We start from the raw sequence: 21368 nt of genomic DNA on the forward strand, positions 1-21368 counted from the left end.
AATGCCACCTTCTTTATGCCCCCACAAAACCTCTGTAAGATCGTTACTGTCATGCCTATTTTACAGATTCAGAAGTAAAGTAACTTCCAGGGTCACACAAGTATGGAACAGAATCAGTATTTGAACCTGGGCTTCTAACTCCAAATCCAGGGCTACTTCCACCAAGTGACAGCTGCTGCTTCTCATCAAGAATACACACAGGTCTCAGTACTTTAGACCTGTGTACATACTTTAGGAGGAAGACCTACAGAGGAAGGACATACGCATCACACTTAACGTTCCCAGCAGAAGAGCAGAAGAGCCTGAGCAGAGAAGCACCTTGTCCTGGCACAGCACACACACTAACCAAGGACTCCAGAAACAAGGAACAGAGGGAGAGTAGGACCGTTATGCACCCCCAGAAGGCAGCCCAGGAGAGTAACCAGCAAGCCTTAGCCCAGAGAGCTCAGTATTTCCCACAGATGCCAACCGCAAGCCAAAGGTACGATCAAAAATTGGAGAGAGAGAGAAGAAAAAGGGTAAAGGGGGAAACTAGGCAAACAGAAACTCTGTACAATTTTTGCCACTTCTTGTGAATCTATAATTATTCCAAAATGAAAAGAGGAAAAAAGTCAAAAGATGTACATGATATGGACAGGCTCTTGGTCCTGGTGTCCTAAGTTCACTGAAGACCTAACGTACCAGCCAACCTGTCAGACACTGCCCTCAACGAGTTCCAGCTCCACTGGGGAGGGAAGAAAAGTGAAGGAGCTTTCCTGGAAGATTAGCTACTTTTCTGATGACTCCTCAGTAGACAGAGAAAAAGGGAAGACTACAACAGGGAAACAAACGTTAGGGCGCCCCTGGGCAAAGCTCTGTCTTAGGCGTGCACTGCCATGAAAGCACATGCTCTGCTACTGTCTCTCACCCCCCAATCATTTCCCTGGCTTCTATTCCTTGCTCCAGAAAGATTCAGACTGAAGAGACAGAATCTGATGGACTGGGAAGCCCTATAGTCACAAAGCCTTCAATGATAAGGAGTCCTGTGCTTGCTGAAGAAACAAAACTGAAATGAGGGCTTCAGAGATTCATTCACTCATTGAAATTTTATTAGGGTTAGCTTCAAATCCTTTCCAGTGTAAGCAATCTGGCAGAGAAAAATAATTTACAACATCAGCTGAGTAATGACAAGGACACCGAAAACACAACTTCACATACAGCTTCCTACCCACCCACCATTCAACCAGATTTCAAGCGTACAGACTTTAAATCTGTACTTTACTAAGCTTACACATAACCACTAGGGAAATTTTGCTATATTTCTCAGATCAACTATAACCGAACACTGCTATTACTACAATAACATTTCTACATTCATATTTTATGGATTCAGGGGAAAAAATCCAAAAGAAAAGCACAAAAAAGAGATCTGTGCCTTGCCTATGTTAGTATGTAATGAACTGTACATACAGATGCTCAGTTTCCAAACTGAGTTGTGACTGCCTCAATATTATTCCAACTTTGACTTATTCCTACTCATCACTAACATGGTCTCCTTTAAAATACCAAAAACCTAACTCTAGTCCTACATTTAAACAACAACAAAAATTTAAGAAGGTAATTAAATACACATTTTAATACACTGCTGATGAGAATAAAATTCATAACTATCTAGAGCAATTTGGAAACATCTATCAACAACCTTTAAATATATGTCTTGACCCAACAGGTCCAAATCTAAGAACTCATCTAAGGAAGTAACTTGTTGACTACAGTAAAGTGTATATATAAAGTTGTTCATTGCAGCTGTTTGTGAAAAAACTTTTTAATGAAGATGAATGTTCAAGAGCAGGAAATCTGCAAAGAAATTATAGTACATCCAACAACTGCATACCATGCAGTCATGAAAACCAAAGTAAAAACATGCTCTTATTCCCCTGGAAAAATAGCTACAATCAGTTTAGTGAAAAAAGCAAAGTAGAAAACTACGTTTATGATGTCCTTTCTGTTGGTAAAATAAAAAGTAGTCACTCATATTCTTGGTGCATAGAAAAAGTGTGGAAAGGAATATACCAAAGCATCAACATTCTATTTTCTACAATGAAAATGTACCATTTATATAATTTTTTTAAATACATGTTCAACCCAGAAATAAACCCACACACCTACAGTCAATCTTCGACAAAAGAGGTAAGGAATATACAATGGAGAAAAGATAGTCTCTTCAGCAAGTGGTGCTGGGAAAGCTGGACAGCCATATACAAATAAATGAGGTTGGAACACTCCCTCACACCATACACCATACAAAAATAAACTCAAAATGGCTTAAAGACTCAAATATAAGACATGATACCATAAAACTCCTAGAAGAGAATGTGGCAAAACATCCTCTGACATAAATTGCAGCAATGTTTTCTTAGGTCAGTCTCCCAAGGCAACAGAAATAAAAACAAAAATAAACAAAAGGGACCTAATCAAACTTACAAGCTTTTGCACAGCAAAGGAAAGCATAAACGAAATGAAAAGACAACCTACAGAATGGAAGGAGATATCTGCAAATGAACGACTGAAAAGGGGTTAATATCCAAAATAAACAAACAGCTCATACAACTCAATAATAAACAAACAAACAACCCAATCAAAACATGGGCAGAAGACCTAAATAGACATTTCTCCAAAGACGACACACAGATGGCCAATAGGCACATGAAAAGATGCTCAGTGTCACTAATTATTAGAGAAATGCAAATCAAAACTACAGTGAGATATCTCCTCACACCAGTCAGAATGACCATCATCAAAGTCTACAAATAGGGAATACCCTGGTGGTCCAGTGATTAAGAATCTGCCTTCCAATGCAGGGGACGCAGGTTCAATTCCTGGTCGGGGAATGAAGATCCCACATGCCGCAGGGCAACTAAGCCCGTGAGTTGCAACTACTGAGCCCAAGCACTCTGGAACCCGCATGCCACTAAAGAGAAGCCCACACACTACAAAAAGAGCCTGTGTGCCACAACGAAAGATCCTGCATGCTGCAACTAAGACCGAAATGCAGCCCAAAATAAAATAAATATTTAAAAAGAAAAAAAAAAAGTCTACAAATAATAAATACTGGAGAGGGTCTGGAGAAAGGGAACCCTCCTGCACTGCTGGTGGGAATGTAAATTGGTGCAGCCACTATGGAGAACAGAAAGGAGATTCCTTTAAAAACTAAAAATAGAACTACCATATGATCCAGCAATTCCACTCCTAGGCATATATTCGGAAAAGACAAAAGCTCTAATTTGAAAAGATACATGCACCCTAATGTTCACAGCAGCACTATTTATAATAGTCAAGATGTGGAAGCAACCTAAATGCCCATGGATAGATGAATGGATAAAGATGTGGTACATATATACAGCGGACTATTACTCAGCCATTAAAAAGAATTAAATAATGCCATCTGCAGCAACATGGATGGACCTAGACATTCTCATACTAACTGAAGCAAGTCAGACAGCGAAAGACAAATACCACGTGATATCACTTATATGTGGAATCTAAAATATGATACAAACTTATTTACAAAACAGAAACAGACTCACAGACATAGAAAACTAACTTATAGTTACCAAAGGGGAAAGGGGTGGGAGAGGGATAAATTAGGAGTTTGGGATTAACAGATACACACTACTATGTATAAAACAGCAAGGTCCTACTTTATAGCACAGGGAACTACATTCAATATACTGTAATAAACTATAATGAAAACAATATGAAAAATATATGTGTAACTGTATCACTTTGCTGTACACCAGAAACTAACACAACATTGTAAATCAACTACACTTCAATAAAAAATTAAAAAGGAAAAAAAAAATGTTAAAAATAACAGCAGTCCTAACAGAGCAATGCTGCCAGCATGCACATGCACAGATTATCTGGAAGACCACTGAAGAAGCTAGAAGCAGTGGCTGCCTCTGGGAATGCAATGCGGGAAGAATGATAAAAAGGGTGGAGGAAGGCTTACATTTCACACTATCCTTGTGTACCTTTTAAACTTTTTTAACCATGTACATACAGTATCTAGTCAAAGAAACTATACATTTTAAAACATTAAGAAGCATATTAATATTCTTTCTAGTATAAACATATTATGTCCAATAAATACCAGAAAATTATTTGTAAAGTCAAAAAGAATTGTAATCCTGAAACCATAGGCATCATCAGTTACTACAAAGAACTGGAAAACATTTAAAAAGCTACTTATTCAGCAAATTGTCCAACTCCAGTATACTCGTCTCTAGCAGGCAGCACTGGTAACACCTACATGGAAGCAAAGTGTATGTCTGAAGCTCTTCCAGCCATGGAATTATTGCAAAATCAAAGACAGGCAAAAAAAAGAAACAAAAAACAAACAAAAAAACTACTCACAAGTAATAAGAAGAAAAGTGCTCAATTCATTTTTGATCACTGAAATACAGCCATGTTTTAACTCAAAAATAACACAAGACAGAGCCATACACTTCTACAAAATTACATTTTTTTAAGTGTATTAACTACAGGATTCTCTTAATGCTGGCTGGGTTTTGTTAAAACCTCTAAGATGGGTAATTCGGCAATATCTCTCAAAATTTTAATGACATGTAACTTTCAACCCAAAATGTCACCTTACAAGAATTTACTCATACACATACAAATTAATTATTATAGGATTATTCTTTGTAGCACAGTTTTATAAATGCAAAAGACTGGAAAAAACTAAGTGCTTCTTAACAGAGGGCTGGGTATATTACGGTATGCTATACAACAGCATACTAGTCAGCCATACTCTTCATTTTCAAAAAACAACGAAGAAGCCTTTAACGTATTGACACTGACACAGATTGATTTCCAAGATATATTAATAACAACAACAACAACAAAACCAGCAAAAAGCCAAATTCAATAGTCTACCATCTGTAGAAGAAAGGAGAGTAGGGGTAAGGCATATATATATATATATATATATATGCACTTTTCACACATATAATTAATAACATTGGTGTCTCCAGGGAAGGGTGGGTGGCAGACAGGGGAGGAGGAAACCTAAACTTTAAATCATGCATGTGTTATCTGTTCAAAAAATAAATATTTTATAATTTAAAATTTTTAATGCATTTAATTAGCAGTTCTATCTCTCCTTTCTAGGTAATTTAAACAAGATGAAAGGAACCTTCATATACAACTACAAGATTTAAACTTGCTTGTAAGGCCCACAAGAATACCACTGAGGTATGCTTAAAAAATTTTTACAGCCAATAATGCATGTAATAAGCTTGCGGCTACAATAAAAACTATACAAGTTTAATAATGCCATCACTATGCAGAAGCAATCTCAATAGCAAGCAATTTCCCAAAAGCACAATGTCCTACCCCCACCCTCAAAATTCCAAAACTGAATGACTGATCAGTTGATGATTCAAGTAAAGATCTGAAAATAGAAGAGTCCAGATTGTATTAAGACCCAGGGCTCTCTGTAAGAGGTTAGTTTCAGCCTTCTCTCAGTAAGGGTGCTTTCTGGGCCACTTCACATTAGACCCCGGGGTTAACATGGCTCCTGGTCCCTTGTCACAAGCTAGGTCTCCCGCCAACACAGCTCTCTCAGAAACAGAAGGCACCAAACAGGCCCCAGACTGCACAACCAGAGGGATATGGACCTGTTCAGGGCCTCACATCCTTCAGACCAAAACCAGAAGGGACACATCCTTCCCCGCCCCAGATGATAAGCCCTTCGCTCTTCAGTCTTCCCACACTAACTCAGCACACTCGGCAGGGGACTCCTAACCGCCTCCTTACTTGTCCCCCTTCCTTGGGGGTGGAGCTCTTCGGGAACAAGGCTGACAGCCCCACTCTCTGTCCTCAGGCACAACAGGTAAAGTTTGCTGAAGATTCTCATCAGGGTACATAGTGCATTCTCTACTAAATACCCACATACACCCTAGAATAACACTCTTATTTTAATGGCAGTGGTCTTCATTAAGGGTTCTCAGTGTTTTGGGTCCACTTCTCATGAACACCTGTGTACACACTTTCTGCATCCCCTCCGATCACCCACGCCACCCCAAAACAGCAAATGATTATAAGATGTGCCCCAGCTTCCAGGGCTTAGTCGCGCTTCATGATTCCACAAAATCATTACTACACTACACTGCCTAGACAAATGCTTCTGTGGCGATTTCTGAAATCTACCCCAAACTCTGAAGTGAATGAAAGAATAAAAAGCTTTTTCCACCGTGTTCACTTTATAAACGCAGTCACAGGCCACAGGCAATCCCTACCAACAGGCAAGTTCAATCAGCGACAGGCTAAAATACCACTCCGGTCATCCCGCATCAACTTCACAGAGAACAGCCACGCAGGAGAGCATTTCTTTTTAAAGGGCCACCCTCCTCAGACTGGGATCCCATGTCTGGAGGGTAATCTATTAAATGCTAAAAATACTTCTTAAATCAAACTTTTTAGGCAAAGATATAGCTATAGATTTAGATACATACCAGGTCCAGATTCTCCATAAATAAGGCCAGAGGTAGCAAAAGAAAACAGTCAGCATCTCTCCTTCCGACTCTCCCTGGCACAAGCCATTCTCCCTACTAAGGGAGGCCAAGCTCTTGCTGAATCACCCTGTTGGTTGACAATTATCTTGAAGGCATCTCAAGTGCTGGGTTTGCTCTGGCCTCTCTGATGCTGTTACATCGTTTAGAAATAGAAAATAAAAGAATAAAATAATTCCTTTGTTTTCACTGTTAATAATAAGGATCTGCTAAAATAAGCACCGCATGAATAACCAGTATCTCACGATAAAAGTGTTTATATACCAAGAGGGTAAGTAATACCTACTTAGCAGTCAAAACCTAGTAGAAAATAAAACTCCAAAAGCCAGCCTTTAAAATGAGCCTTCCCCTCCCTGATGTCTGGACGGGCAGATTACAAAACGGACTCCCGAGGGAGGTCTGCTCACTTAGGACAAGGAACATTAGACGCTACTGAGCACTAAAGAGTGTGATGGAGGGAAATCTGATAAGACTTGGACCCAGAGAGGAGGATCAGATACGTCCCCACTAGTTAACTTTTGGGATTTCTAGGCAAAAGAGGACTCTTCTAATGATACTTGATTTTCTTGTTAGAAACGTTATATACACTCATTGTACAAATTCAAAATAATTTTTGAAATTAAGAGCATTTGTCAAAAATGAAAAGGCAGGGTCTAGATATACAAAATCACTCCTAAAATGAGTAAAATTCCCAATTTAAAACTCACTATAAACTTAAATAACAAATGAAAAATGTTTCAATTATCCATGAAATGAACCCCCGTTATGCCGTCTGAGGTTCATCCATGCAGCTAATGTCACATACGAAATCATTCCCTAGGCATTCGAAAGGCCCAATACTATTATCAATCCCCACCATTTGGGAAAATGACTTAAAAGGACCTGAATTTAAAATTTCGGGCTTCCCTGTTGGCCCAGTGGTTAAGAATCTGCCTGCCAATGCTGGGGACACGGATTCAAGCCCTGCCCCAGGAAGATCCCCCATGCCATGGAGCAACTAAGCCCATGCACCACAACTACTGAGCCTGCGCTCTAGAGCCCACGAGCCACAACTATGGAGCCCGTGTGTCACAACTACTGAAGCCCATGCACCTAAAGCCCATGCTCTGCAACAAGAAAAGCCACTGCAATGAGAAGCCCACGCATCACAATGAGGACTAGACCCTGCTCACTGCAAGATAAAGCCCGCGCACAGCAATGAAGACCCAACGCAGCCAAGTAATAAATACATAAATAAATTTGTTTTTTAATCTTAAAGAACTTTATAATGTACTGATCGTTATTCTTTCAAGAATAATTTTCTGGGAATTCCCTGGCTGTCCAGTGGTTAGGACTCGACACTTTCACTGCCGTGGCCTGGGTTCAATGACTGGCTGGGGAACTAAGATCCCACAAGTTGTGCGGTGCAGCCAAAAACAAAGAATAATTTTCTGCAATTACCCAAATGTATTCACAAAGATCTATGTTTAGCTTCACAATTCAGTCAATAAAAGTTAAGCACATCGCTTACACAGTACTGGACTTGAAACTGTGCAGCTCAGATTGGGACTTGAACCCATGTGCCAGGACACAAACCCGGCCAAAAGCCACGGTCTTCCAACTGAGATAACACACCCGGTTTCAGGACTTAATGAAGCTCAGGTTCTTGATGTCTCATCACAGAAAGAATTCAGTGAGAGACAAAGTGACAGGTAAGAAGTGGATTTATTTAGAGTGAAACACACTCCACAAAGTGGAGGCCATCTCAATAGGTGAGAAAGGCAGCAGGGTATGGGGTTGCCAGCTTTTATAGGGGCGGGTAATTTCATAGGCTGAGTGGGAGGAGTATTCCAGCTATTTGGGGGAAAGAGTGGGGATTTCCAGGAATTGGGCCACTGTCCACTTTTTTTTTCCAGATCTTTATCAGACTATAATTGCTTTACACTGTTGTGCCAGTTTCTGCTGTACAACAAAGTAAATCAGCTGTATTTATACATATATCTCCATATCCCCTCCTTCTTGAGCCTCCCTCCAACCCTCCCTATCCCACCCCTCTAGGTCATCACCAAGCATCAAGTTAATCTCCCTGTGTTATGCAGCAGCTTCCCACTGGCTATTTTATATTTTGTGGTGTATATATGTCAACGCTACTCTCTCACTTCATCCCAGCTTCTCCTACCCCCCCCCACCCCGTGTCCTCAAGTCCATTCTCTACATCTGCGTCTTTATTCTTGCCCTGTCACTGGGTTCATCAGTACCATTTTTTTAGATTCCACATATGAGTTAGCACACGGTATTTCTTTTTCTCTTTCTGATTTATTCCACTCTGTATGACAGACTCTAGGTCCATCCACCTCACTACAAATAACTCGACTTCATTCCTTTTAACGGCTGAGTAATATTCCATTGTATATAATGTGCCACCTCTTCTTTATCCATTCATCTGTTGATGGACATTTAGGTTGCCATGTCCTGGCTATTGTAAATAGTGCTGCAATGAACACTGCGGTACATGTTTCCTTTCGGATTACAGTTTTCTCAGGATATATGCCCAGGAGGGGGATTGCTGGATCATATGGTAGTTCTATTTTTACTTTTTAAGGAACCTCCATACTGTTTTCCCTAGTGGCTGTATTAATTTACATTCCCACCAGGAGGATTCCCTTTTCTCCACAGCCTCTCCAGCATTTATTGTTTCTAGATTTTTTGATGATGGCCATTCTGACCGGTGTGAGGTGATACCTCATTGTGGCTTTGACTTGTATTTCTCTAACGATTAGTGATGCTGAGCATCTTTTCATGTTTTTGTTAGCCATCTGCATGTCTTCCTTGGAGAAATGTCTATTTAGGTCTTCTGCCCATTTGTGGATGTGTTGTTTGCTTTTTTGGTATTAACCTGCCTGAGCTGCTTGTGTATTTTGGAGATCAATCCTTTGTTGGGCCACTGTCCACTTTTCGATCCTTACATTGGCCTTGGAACAGTCATGGCACCTGTAGGTGTGTCATTTAGTCTGCTGATGTGTGACAATGAGCGTATACTGAGGCTCAAGGTCTAGTGGAAGTCCACTTGTTTGCCACTTTGGACCCATTTGGTTCTAATCAGTTTATGTCATGTCCTCGGGCTATGTCATTCTTTCAAAGGTTGGGCCCTGCCCCCTTCCCTCCTGTTTCAGACTGAGCACCACAGTGAATTGGGGACAAAAGAAGGTTGGAAATTGAAAAACAAAGAAATATACAGTCTACTCTGAAGGTCCCTATACTCTACATCAGAACACAACAGATTTAAAAGTAACTATACAAAATCTAAAGAAAGGGAACTCACATTTATTAAGTGTATCCTATATGTCAGGCAGCAAAGCTGTAATACACATGCAACATCCATGAATCCTGTCTCAGCGGGGATAAAACAGGGCAGGGCAGGAGGGTGTTGAGGTTGAGGAGGGCAGGCAGTGAGGTCAAAAACCCAAAGCAAAACATTAATGCCAAATGAGTGATACAGAAGATAAGTACAGTTTTCATTAGTCTTCAACAAATGGTGCTGGGACAACTGGACATCCACATGCAGAATTACGAATTTCAAGCCCTACCTCACACTATTTACACAAACTACCTCAAAACAGGTCAACAACCTAAATGGAAGAGCTAGGTCTATAAAGCTCTAAGGAGAAAACATGAGAGTAAATCTCCATGACCTTAGATTTGGCAAATAGATCCTTAGGCATGACACTAAAAGCATGAGCAGCAAAAGAAAAAATAGATTAACTGGACTTCATCAAAATTAAAAACTTATGTGCAGCAAAGGACATTATCAAGAAAGTGAAGACAACCTACAGAATGAATGGGAGAGAATATCTGCAAATCATACATCTTTTAAGAGTTTAATATTCAGAATATGTAAGAACTCCCCAAACTCAAAAACAAAAAGACACACAATCCAATTTAAAAATGGGCAAAGGACAACAAGGTCCCACTATATAACACAGGGAACTATATTCAATATCTTGTAATAAGCTATAATGGAAAAGAATATGAATATATATATGTATATGTATAACTGAATCACTTTGCTGTACACCAGAAACTAACATATCATTGTAAATTAACTATACTTCAATTTAAAAAAAGAAAACAGTCAAAGGACTTGCATAGATATTTCTCCAAAGAAGATATACAAACAGCCAATAAGCACAAGAAAAGATGTTCAACACCTTAGTCACTAGGGAACTGCAAATCAAAACCACAATGAGATACTACTTCACACCTACTAGGATGGCTATAGTTTTAAAAAACAAAAACAAACATAAGATAATAAATGTTGACAAAATTGTGGAGAAACTGAAACCCTTGCAGGATGCTGTTGGGAATGTAAAAAGGTCCAGCCAGTGTGGAAAAGTCTGGCAGTTCCTCAGAAAGCTAAACATAGAATTACCACATGATCCAGTAATTCTACTCCTAGGTATATACCCAGAAGAATTGAAAACAGAGGCTCAAACAGAAACTTGTAAACCAACATACATTACAGCATTAGACACAATACTCAGAAAGTGGAAATAACCCAAATTCCATCAGCAGATGAAAGGATAAATAAAATGTAGAATATCCGTACAATGGAATATTATTCAGCAATTAAAAAGCAGTAACATTCTGACACAGGCTACAACATAAATGAACCTTGAAAACGTTATGTTGGGTGAAATAAACCAGTCACAAAAGGACATATATTATAATTCCGCTTATACAAAATATCCAGAATAGGCAAATTCACAGAGCAAGTAGATTAGAAGTTACCAGAGGCTGAGGAAGAGGGAGGAATGGGGAGCTATTGCTTAATGGTTACAGAGTTTCTGTTTGGGGTGACAGAAAAGAGCTGAAAGCCAACTGTGGGGACTGCTGCCCAATGCCAATGTCATTAATGCCAATGAATTGTGTACTTAAAAATGGTTACAATGGCATATTTTATATTTTACCACAATAAAAAAAAAAAGTTTATATAAAAACTTTAGGAGTCTGGATTGTCCAAGGATAGATTTCAAATCAGGGACTCAAATCCAAAAGGGACTGTAGGTCCCCAGATCTCACCAACACTCATGGAAACCCTAGTGGGAAGCCTGCATCTTTACATCCTTCCTGACCAGTGAAGAGGCCCCTCCAGGTGCTGCCGGATGCTAGAAGCAGACTTCCCCCTCGAGGCAGCCCACTGACCTTTCACACAGGAAGAACAACCTGTGCTGGAAAAAACAGAGATAGGTGGAAAGGAAGCTGAAGAATCCGAGAGCCAAACTCTGCTACTTGGCAGCTGTGTGACCATGGACAAATTACTCCAGTGCTCTAACTAAGCTTCACCTTCCTCTCATTATAAAATGAAAATAGCATCTACCTTTAAACGTTGCCATAAGACTTGGCAAAAGAACTCCTACAGCCCCGAGCCTAGTGCCTGGCAGATGTTGGGTGTTCAATCCTTGATAGCTGTTGCTACTGGGACGAGAGGTCTGTTTGCCACCTGTGAAGCAACCAAAGGCTCAGCATGACACGGCTTGGATCTGGAGAATTCTATGACTTATCAGGACTTAAATAAAACACAGACTTCAGAGAAGAAGCTGTTTCTCTGCAATTCAACGACTCTTAGAATGGCTTATTGTTTGAAGAATGAACTCAGCTACTCCACGTTCGGAAGGGCGCTGCCACACAATTCACTCTCTCTATACAACAGGCTTCTGTTCACAACAGAGCCCTGCCTCATCCCACAGGAGAGATGCGCTCTGTGGAGGAGCTGAGCAGAAAATCAGCCAGAGGTAGCCCTGAGGCAGCTCTCAAGTTCTGGTGGCCTCAGAATCACTCGGGAAATTGTTTAAAACACAGATGCCTCACCCCCACCACCAGACATTCTGATGACTCAGTATTTCAGGCAGGGCCCTTAAGCACCACTGTTTCACAAAGCACTTGAAGGGAAGGCACAGAGATGTTATAAGACTACATTCTGATGCTGACAAACAGCCCAGTCTGCCCCAGAAAGCCAGGGCTGCATTCTCCTCCACAGTATGGAGGACACACCACCTCTGGCAACGCAGGACAGGATGGAAGCCACGGAAGTTAGGAGAGGTAATACCCAATTCACCTGCATGTTCTACACCCCTCACAGGAACAAAAAAAAATACTTAAATTATATTACAAGAAGTTTGTCAAACACCCTTAAATTGCTGGGGAAAGTATTAACTGGTACAACTTTTTGGTCAACAACCAGGCAATATGTACCAAAAATCACCCAATATGATCACTTCTTAGAATAGATCCGAAGGAAGCAACACAAAGGAAGCAAACTACATGCAAAAAAATAGCCACCGGTATAGTATATATATCAAAAAAAAAAAAAAAAAGACCCTGTCCATCAAGGATCCCAGTTTACCAAAATTTGCTATATCAACTCAAATACAACAAAGCTATTAAAAATTAAAAGGATGTATACTATGTCATTACATGGAAACTATTCATAAAACATGCAAGACCTAAAATTACTTACTAAAAAGCATGGGCATACAGACAGCTTTAAAGGGTAATGCATTAAGAAAAATCCTCAGGGTGGGAGAAGAGCAAATGGGTGAAGGGAATCAAAAGGTACAAAGTTCCAGCTATAAAATAAATAAGTGCTGGGGGTGTGATGTACAGCATAATGGCCATAGTTAGTAATACTCTACCGCATATTTGAAAACTGCTAAGAGAGTAAATTTTTAAAGTTCTCATCACAAGGAAAAAAAAATTCTGTAACTATGTAGGGTGATGGATCTTGACTCACTGTGGTGATGATTTCACAATATGCAGAAGTGTTGAATCATTATGTTGTACACCTGGGAACTAATATACCATTGTATGTCAATTACGCCTCAATAAATACAAAAAAAAAATGTCTTTGGTTAAAAAGAAAAGATAAGACCTTGTGTTAGGATGGCTTGACGAGCGTTTTCCCTCTCTGGTCTCTCAACTTTTTGTATTACTGCCCTATCACTGTAGTAGGACTATAAATAAATTTAACTGATTCTGCTCAGAAAGTTAATTGGACAACTGTTCTAGAGAGGTGGGAAGTAGATTCACTGGCCTCAGCCATCCTGAAAAACATAAACACGCAAACATGCCATGGTAACAAGATGGCCACAAGGCCAGTTCTAGATTTTTTTTCTTTTTTTTCCACAAAAAAGATAAATTTTAACAGACATGGTAACTATTAAACTTAAAATTACATTTTTTAAAAAGCAAGCATAAACACACTAGAAGAGAGGAGGGAATCTGGTTTGGCAGCTATTCACATGGCAAAAAGATCAGACAACTTCAGAACCACAACTCCAATATAAGGTAACAGAATCATGCAGCTAGCAGACAATTCACATGAAAAGAACATCAGGCAAGAAACAGAAGGCCCAGTTCTCGTCCTACTTCTATCACACACCAGTATTTAATTTGCAGGCCTTGGGCTCTCATCTGTAAATTGATAGGTTACTGAACGTATCTCCCCTGCCTACCTCACAGGATTTTTGAAGGGAACAAAGATTATGAATGTAAAAGTGCTTTGAAAATGCAGGGTTTGTTCCTTTAAATCTGGCAATTAGTATTATGAAGACGTTCATATATATACAGCTACAAACAGGGGTAACCGTGTTTAGGAGGGCCACTCCAAACTGATGATAGGTGGATACACCTCCCAAGGGACCCAGGGTCTGAGGCCAGGCCTTTATCCGCATCATTCAAATCTTTCAGGAGAATCTATTTGTCTATTTCTTGGTCATTTTTTTTTAATTTGTAAAAGCAAATGTAATCATTGACAAATTAATATGGAATGCAGGATTCTCAAACTGGGTTTTTAAGAATTACCTGGGGATTGTTAAAACTCTGGCTGCCCAGGCTCCATGCAGACTTAACTAACCAAAATTTCCGGGTGGCTGGGGATAAACAAGACCAGGCCATTTGTATTTTAAGAAGCTCTCCAAGTGATTCTATTGTTATTCCATTGTTATTAATATTAACTCTTACCTTGATTACATGATAGGAATTCCATATACCCTTCTCAGAACATGCCAGTCACTGTGCTCAGCATCTGACATATATTATCTCACTTAATCCTCACACAGCCCTATAAGGAGATACTACTATTAACAGTGCCCTCCCTTCACCCTCCTTTTATAGATGAAATCATTGAAACACAAAGAGATGATGTAACTGGCCCATGGCCCAAAGTCACAGGGCCAGTAAGTGGCAGAGCCAAAAAGCACAATAAAGTTTGAAAACTCTTGATACAGTTTCCTAACCTACGACAGGAGCTGTATACTCCAGTCAAGTCATATCCAATTCTGCTTTATTTCGGACATCTCATTTAAAGGACCCTGACAAAACAGAGCTGCAGAAAGAGAGCATGGTGAGATCAGGTTAAACCATAGGAGGACAAAGGCTCTAGGGCTGTTTACATACGTCAGCATCAGCAGCACTTAAGTCATAACGTGTTTTTTTTTTGTCTCCTCTGTTAGACTGTGAGTGAGCCCGTGAAGTGCAGGGACCATGTATGTCTTTTCAACTGTAGCCGCACGGTACCTGGTGTCTAACTAAAGAGACGGTTTGATAAATTAATCTATAAACCTGGAGAAGGCCTGATGACTGTCCTGGGAAATGAAAGGCTATCACAAAGAGAAGAAACAGACTTGATTCATGTTGCTTCCAAGGGTAAAACTAAGATCAACAGGTAAAAGGGGTGGGGCAGATTTAGAGACAGTCTGAAATACCTTTCTAGCAACCGAGACCTGTCCAGTAACAGGAAAGCATGTCTGCAGTTTGCGGCTAAAGACCAGAATACAGTAGACAGAAGGCAGGATGCTGGACTATGGGGCCTCTAAGAGCTCTCTCAAGGCTCAAATTCCATGATTCTAAGTTATGACACATTTGTTTATTCCTTCACACATTCTACAGCGACTAGTTACACAAGTCCAGTAGTCCAGGCACAGAGGCTACCACAAAGTGCTCTACAAACTCCCAGAGCCCTCGAGGATCTAGAGAAGAGTAAATCCCTGGAATGAATCTTCCAAGGAAGGTAATGGATACAACAGGAATCAGCAAGGAGTGGGGAGATTTCCAGACAAGAAACAAGAGAAAAGTCAACAAAGGTGTTAAGGAAGAAATGCCACTATTTGAATACATCTTTAGGGATCCTTGTGGGAAGGTGGACTGGGGCTGCCTAAGAATCTGACGAGAAGCATTCAGCATGGCAGTCATGGTCTGAGCATAAGAGAGGCAGGAAAGCTCTGGGGTGATGAAGACCAGGCTGGAAACCCTCAGGAAATTTTGGCGCTAAAAAGAAAAGGCCTGGAGAGGTTGGTCAGCTAGCCACACCCACACACTCTTTACGGATGCTGACCTGGCTGCACTGGGTAAAGAAAGGTTAGTTTACTTTCTTAAATTACATTTTACAAACCAAACACTGAATCATCAGTGATTCTGTTTTTAAACATTTGGTATTTTCTGCTACTGTCTATTCTTTCCACTATTTGACAACCATACTTGCAGTTATTAAACTGTTACCAAGACTCAGCTCTGAGGCTAACATTTATGATCCCTTAAATGGTTATAACATTTACCAATAGTACTGTGAAATAAAAAGTATCACCTACCAATCTAAAAAGCTACAACCTTACAAGTACAAGACTGTTAAGAATAAATGGAGTCTCAAAAAATAAATTTATGTCTCAGGTCCAAAAAACTCTCTCACCCAATTTATAAACTGTGAGATTGAGCCACCTAAAAAAACGAGAATTAACAAAGGACTGAAGGAAAAAAAATCTAAATCCCGAATCAGTGAACAAAATATAACACATTTGAACAATAAATTAATAGAATGATAAATTAATAGTCTTCTGGCCATTCATTTCTCAACATCCCTGTCAAACTATTTTAAGGATCTGAAATCCTGCTCTATAAAAAGCAAGCTCCCATCATCTGAACTACACTTAAGAGATTCTATCGCAGTAGTTACTGAAGCATGAAAAACCAAGGTTCAGATGGTTGCTTCCTGTTAGTACAAAAAAAAAATCCCTACCTCTTTTAGGTAAAGTTGAGTCTGTGGCCCAAATCCCGGCACACTAGGAGATGAAAGTTTTCAGTTCTAACACTAATTTAAGGTGCAAAGGCCTTTTCCCTACTTAATTACCACTTAGATTGTAACATGGAGAGAAAATATTTAACACCTCCACCACCCACAGTCTCTTCAAAGGATTTCTGACTTTGGTTAACCTTAGTTGGGAGAATATAAAACTATGGCTGAAAACTCAACAAGAACTAAAACTTTAAAAATCTAAAATTTACTACACGTTAGCTGATTAACCATGAATTACAGAAACTGAGCTTTGAGTAACAACTGCTTAAAAAGGTGCAATTACACAATCTTACAAAGATGGATAGCACACAGCTCACCGAAATTTAAATCTTTCCTAGCAAATGGAAAAGATAAACAATATTCAGTACCTCTGGGACACTGGTGTTATTTTTCTTATCTATATGGTCTCTGCATCAATGTCACTATTCTCCACTCCCTTGAGGAGCAAAGGGAGCCCACTGTTCAGGATTCCTCAGACCAAGAGCACAGTAAATGTCACAATAATAGTAATAAAAGCAACAATTCCTAAAGCCATCATTTATACCGACTCTGGCCCCAGAACAGGATGCAAGGCACATGGCAGCAGGCAACTATCTCTGGCTTCTGACTCTTCTGCATCGCTGCCTCCCAAAGGACTAGAGAATCTGAAGCTCTCAATGCCACATCTACAAATGAAAAGTATCATGTTTAAAGAGCTCACAGGCTCTACGAATGGTCAGCGTTAATGAATGAACCCCAAGACAGAGAAACTCATCCAGATGCCACAAAACACGCTTCGAGGCTCCACCTAATTTTTGTTTTTAATTTTAGGAATAAACACAACTTTAAAAACAAAAATTATGTAATAAGTGAGACTTTAGAAAACCCCAGACTCATCTGGGCGGCTCGGAAAATGGAAAGCAAAATGCGATTAAGCTCCATTGTACCCAACCAGGCTAACGTGCAAGATCACACACTCCTCTCCGTCAGAGCGTCCCTGCCAATACCGAAGAACAACAAAGGCAAGTTGAGGAGGCTGCACAAGGCTTAACTCAGCACTTGTCCGCTTTCCCAGCCTCCGAAGAAGCTCGCTGCGGGCCCAGGGACCGCGGGCTCCCTGCGCATCCCGCCCGGCCCGCGCTCGGCTTTGTCTGGCCGGGCTGGACCTCTTCCCTCCGGATCTTTCTCCACACCCATCACTCGCCCATGACTAGTTGTGGTGGGTTTCCCCCCCTCGCCCCCTCCCCTCGCAAGCCCCGGCTCTTCTCAAAAGCGGCTTCTCCCACCCGGCCGGGGAGAATCGGGTCGGGAAGGGGGCCGGGGTGGGGTCCGGGACAGGAGAAGAGAGGGGGGCACACAAAGCCGGGCTCACCCCACAGCCGCCAGCCGCCCCCCTCCCTCTGCGAAGCAGCCTGGGATCAGCGACCTGCGGGCTGGATAAACAGCCCTCCCCTCCCGCTCCCAGCCCGGCTCCCACCGAAGGGCCGCCCCCTCCCCCCAAAGTGCACCCCAGAGCGGATGACAGCGCCGGACCTCGCCCCCACCCAGCCTCAGCGCCCACCGCTGCGAGGCGGGGCAGGGGCCTGGGAAGGCGGGGGTCTACACATCCTCGCCCTAACCGGGCACTTACAGCCGTATTATTCGCTCCTGTTGCCGCTGCGGACCAGACGGCCGCCGCCTTCTCCTCCACCCCAATGAGGTTAAGCGCTTGGTGCGGAGATTAAAAAAAAAAAAAAAAAAAAAAAAATTTTAGAAGCCCAGCGCGCCTGCGCAGTGCGGTCTCCCTTTTTTCCCCTTACCGCCACGACCCGGCTGGACCATAGAGAGTGTAAACCTAAGACCAGAGAGGCGCCTGCTTCTCTATGGTAACGCCCCGCGCAGGCGCCGGCCTGGCTGCGCCGGGCTTCGGGAGCTGCAAGTCCCGGGAGCTCTTTGCCTCCTCGAAGAACGTCAATTGGCCCTGATGGGGACCCGTAGGGAAAGGTTCTTTAAGGAAGGGGCGGCCAGGATGGAGTTGGGCCCCCTGAGGAGTTGTGGCAAAACTTAAGCTAGGCGGGGAGGGTCGAATCTAAGCGGCCATGGCAGTAGGGCACCAGAGAGCAAGGCGCGCAGAGCTCAAGAGGAACCAGGAAAGCCTGGGTCAAAGTCGTCCGGGCGGAACTTCCTCCGGTGGGGCGGGGGGTGTCTAATACCTGAAGGAACCGACCTTTCACTTCTGGGTTACGCGCGTCGCACACCCGCCGGGTGTTCAGGGCGAAGGAAATTGTGCCCTATGACTTCCCGTACCGCGGCTCCCCCTTCCCTGCTCGGGTAGGCGCGGGCGCTGGTGCCGGAAGCGCAGCATTTTAACGGTTCTTTGCCCTTTTTGAAGCCGAGCCAGCCCCGTGGAGGCTTCGGAGACCCTTGAGACTTTTTTCCTCCAGCGCCTACACAGATCAGGCTGCTTGCGTCCCCTCCTCTCGCGTTGCTCTTGGAAGACGTGTGGGGCAGTGTCTTGGTTAAAAGTTGTGCAAGTGTGTAACTTTTAAGGACCCCGAAGGTTCCACAGTTGTACCGCGTGGGGCCCTTGTGCTCGCTTGTGATTTGACCTTGAAAGCTTTCGTGGGAATCACACATTGCTCCGTGGAAACCACTCTTAAAGTGTGAGTTGGCTTCCCTCCGTCTCGATTCTTGTGTGCGGAGCTCCTGCTGGTGGAGTGTGCTGTGTGTTGGGAGACTTGTGAGATCCTGCTCCTGAACGTCCGGGGCTTGGGTGTTGTGGTTGGAGAGACCCAGCTAAAACAAAGCCCCGTGTAGACTCCTCTGTGGAGTGTAGGAAATGAAGGGGACTGTGGTCTGAGGGAGTAGCGATCACAAGGAGGATGTGAGTCCCGGTTGGATCTAGAAAAGGGGACATCTTTGGGCGAAAGCACAAGCCACCTTTTGGAAGTTTATTGGGCGATGATGAAAGCGCATTCCAGAGAAGATTGCGTGGGGCAAGGACTTAGGAGGGAGTGGGTATTTTACTAGGAGTACAATGAAAAGAGCAGTCTAACTAAAATGGGGGGAAAAAACAACAACAAACACACAACGGGACGGGACAAGTGCAAAGTAAGGTTAACCATTTTTAAGTGTATGCTTAAGTACGTTTACATTGCTATGAAACCGTCTTCAGAACTCTTTTCATCTTAGGGAACTGGAATTCTTTACCTGTTGAACGACTACTCATCCCCCCTCCCGCAGCCCCTGGCAACCATCCTTCTACTTTCTGTCTCTATAAATTTGCCTGTTCACGTTCCTCTTGTAATTGGAATCGTGGTCTTTTTGTGACTGACTTATTTCACTGAGCGTAATGTCCTCAAGTTTCTTCCATGTTGAAGCAGGTGTCAGAATTTCCCTCCTTTTTAAGGTTAAATAATTCTGTGTACTGTATGTGTGCGGGTATACATGTATCTATCCCACAGTGGACCCCTGGGTTACTTATACTTTTTGGGTACCAGGAATAATGCTGCTATGAATATGAGTGTACAACTATCTCTTTGAGACCCTGCTTTCAATAGGATGGGGAATATTTTGAAACCAGGTAGAGAAATCCGCACTGTTTCAGGTCCTCAACCAGGGGTAGTAACATGCTGAAAGAACTGTTTTAGAAAGTGACCCTGGCAGTGACAGCTCAATACATTCTCCTTTTATAGGAAGCATTTTGGAGGCTTTAAGATATGCCAGGCATTGTACTACCGCTTTATGTAAATTATTGCTATGTCATCGAATTCATCAAAATAAACAGCCAGTTACCACATTTTATAAGTGAGAAAACCAAGTTTTTCGGTTACAGATGGGCTGAGGGGAAGCTTGACAACCACACATACACACAAATGATCAGGAAACAAACTTCCATGGAAGCTGGGCACCAGTGGGCACTGACTAGTCACTGGTTTGAACAAAGGTGCTGAAAAACAATTTAGATGTAAGAGGGAGATTTCACAGGAGGAAGAACAGGCTGACAGCAAGAGCTTTCACTCTCAAGTTACTGAATAAGGACTTAACACAGCAAGCCTGCATCTTCCAAGGTCCCTAAAAGAACACTGGAGTTTGATCCCAGGTCTACTCATTGCTCTTAAAAAGTATTTAATGCCAGGTAAGTATATCTTTGTAATAGAAAAACTAATAAGACACACCATGTCCTACTCAACACTTCATCTTTAACTTTGCTTTCCCAAAAATCCTGTGAAATCATTTAAAGCAGTGATCTCCTTTTGGCAGATGAATAGAAGGACCAGAAAGGAAAAATGACTTCCTCAGTGTCACATGGCTGATTGGGACCAAGGCTGCAACTGAGACCTGAACCTCCAGAATTCCCGTTCTGTGCTTTGGGCTCCCTGACAACAGTCTGACTGAGTGGACACTCTGTCTATTTACTTAGCTTCACCTTCCTCAGGAATACATGCTGAAACACCCATGAAGATAGTGCCAGTTAAACAATGAGGCAGGGACTTTCCTGTTGGCACAGTGGTTAACAATCCGCCTGCCAATGCAGGGGACATGGGTTCGATCCCTGGTCTGGGAAGATCCCACATGCCGAGGAGCAATTAAGCCCGTGTGCCACAACTATTGAGCCTGTGTGCCACAGCTACTGAAGCCCACGTGCCTAGAGCCCATGCTCTGCAACAAGAGAAGCTACTGCACTGAGAAGCCTGCGCACTGGAACGAAGAGAAGCCCGTGCACAGCAATGAAGACCCAATGCAGCCAA

General features: G+C 42.1%; 1 protein-coding gene across 1 annotated transcript in view; it reads right to left on the reverse strand.

Moving 5' to 3' along the window:
- CLASP1 (cytoplasmic linker associated protein 1) overlaps positions 1-18695 on the reverse strand; it is a 265864-nt gene extending 247169 nt beyond the window's left edge. The window contains exon 1 of the mRNA XM_057745852.1: positions 18269-18695. The gene's annotated coding sequence lies outside the window, so the exon portion shown is untranslated. The remainder of the gene's footprint in view (positions 1-18268) is intronic.
- Between the last annotated feature and the right edge of the window lie 2673 nt (positions 18696-21368).

The sequence above is a fragment of the Hippopotamus amphibius genome, chromosome 8 (genome assembly GCF_030028045.1).
Source record: "Hippopotamus amphibius kiboko isolate mHipAmp2 chromosome 8, mHipAmp2.hap2, whole genome shotgun sequence".
NCBI classification, from domain to species: domain Eukaryota; kingdom Metazoa; phylum Chordata; class Mammalia; order Artiodactyla; family Hippopotamidae; genus Hippopotamus; species Hippopotamus amphibius.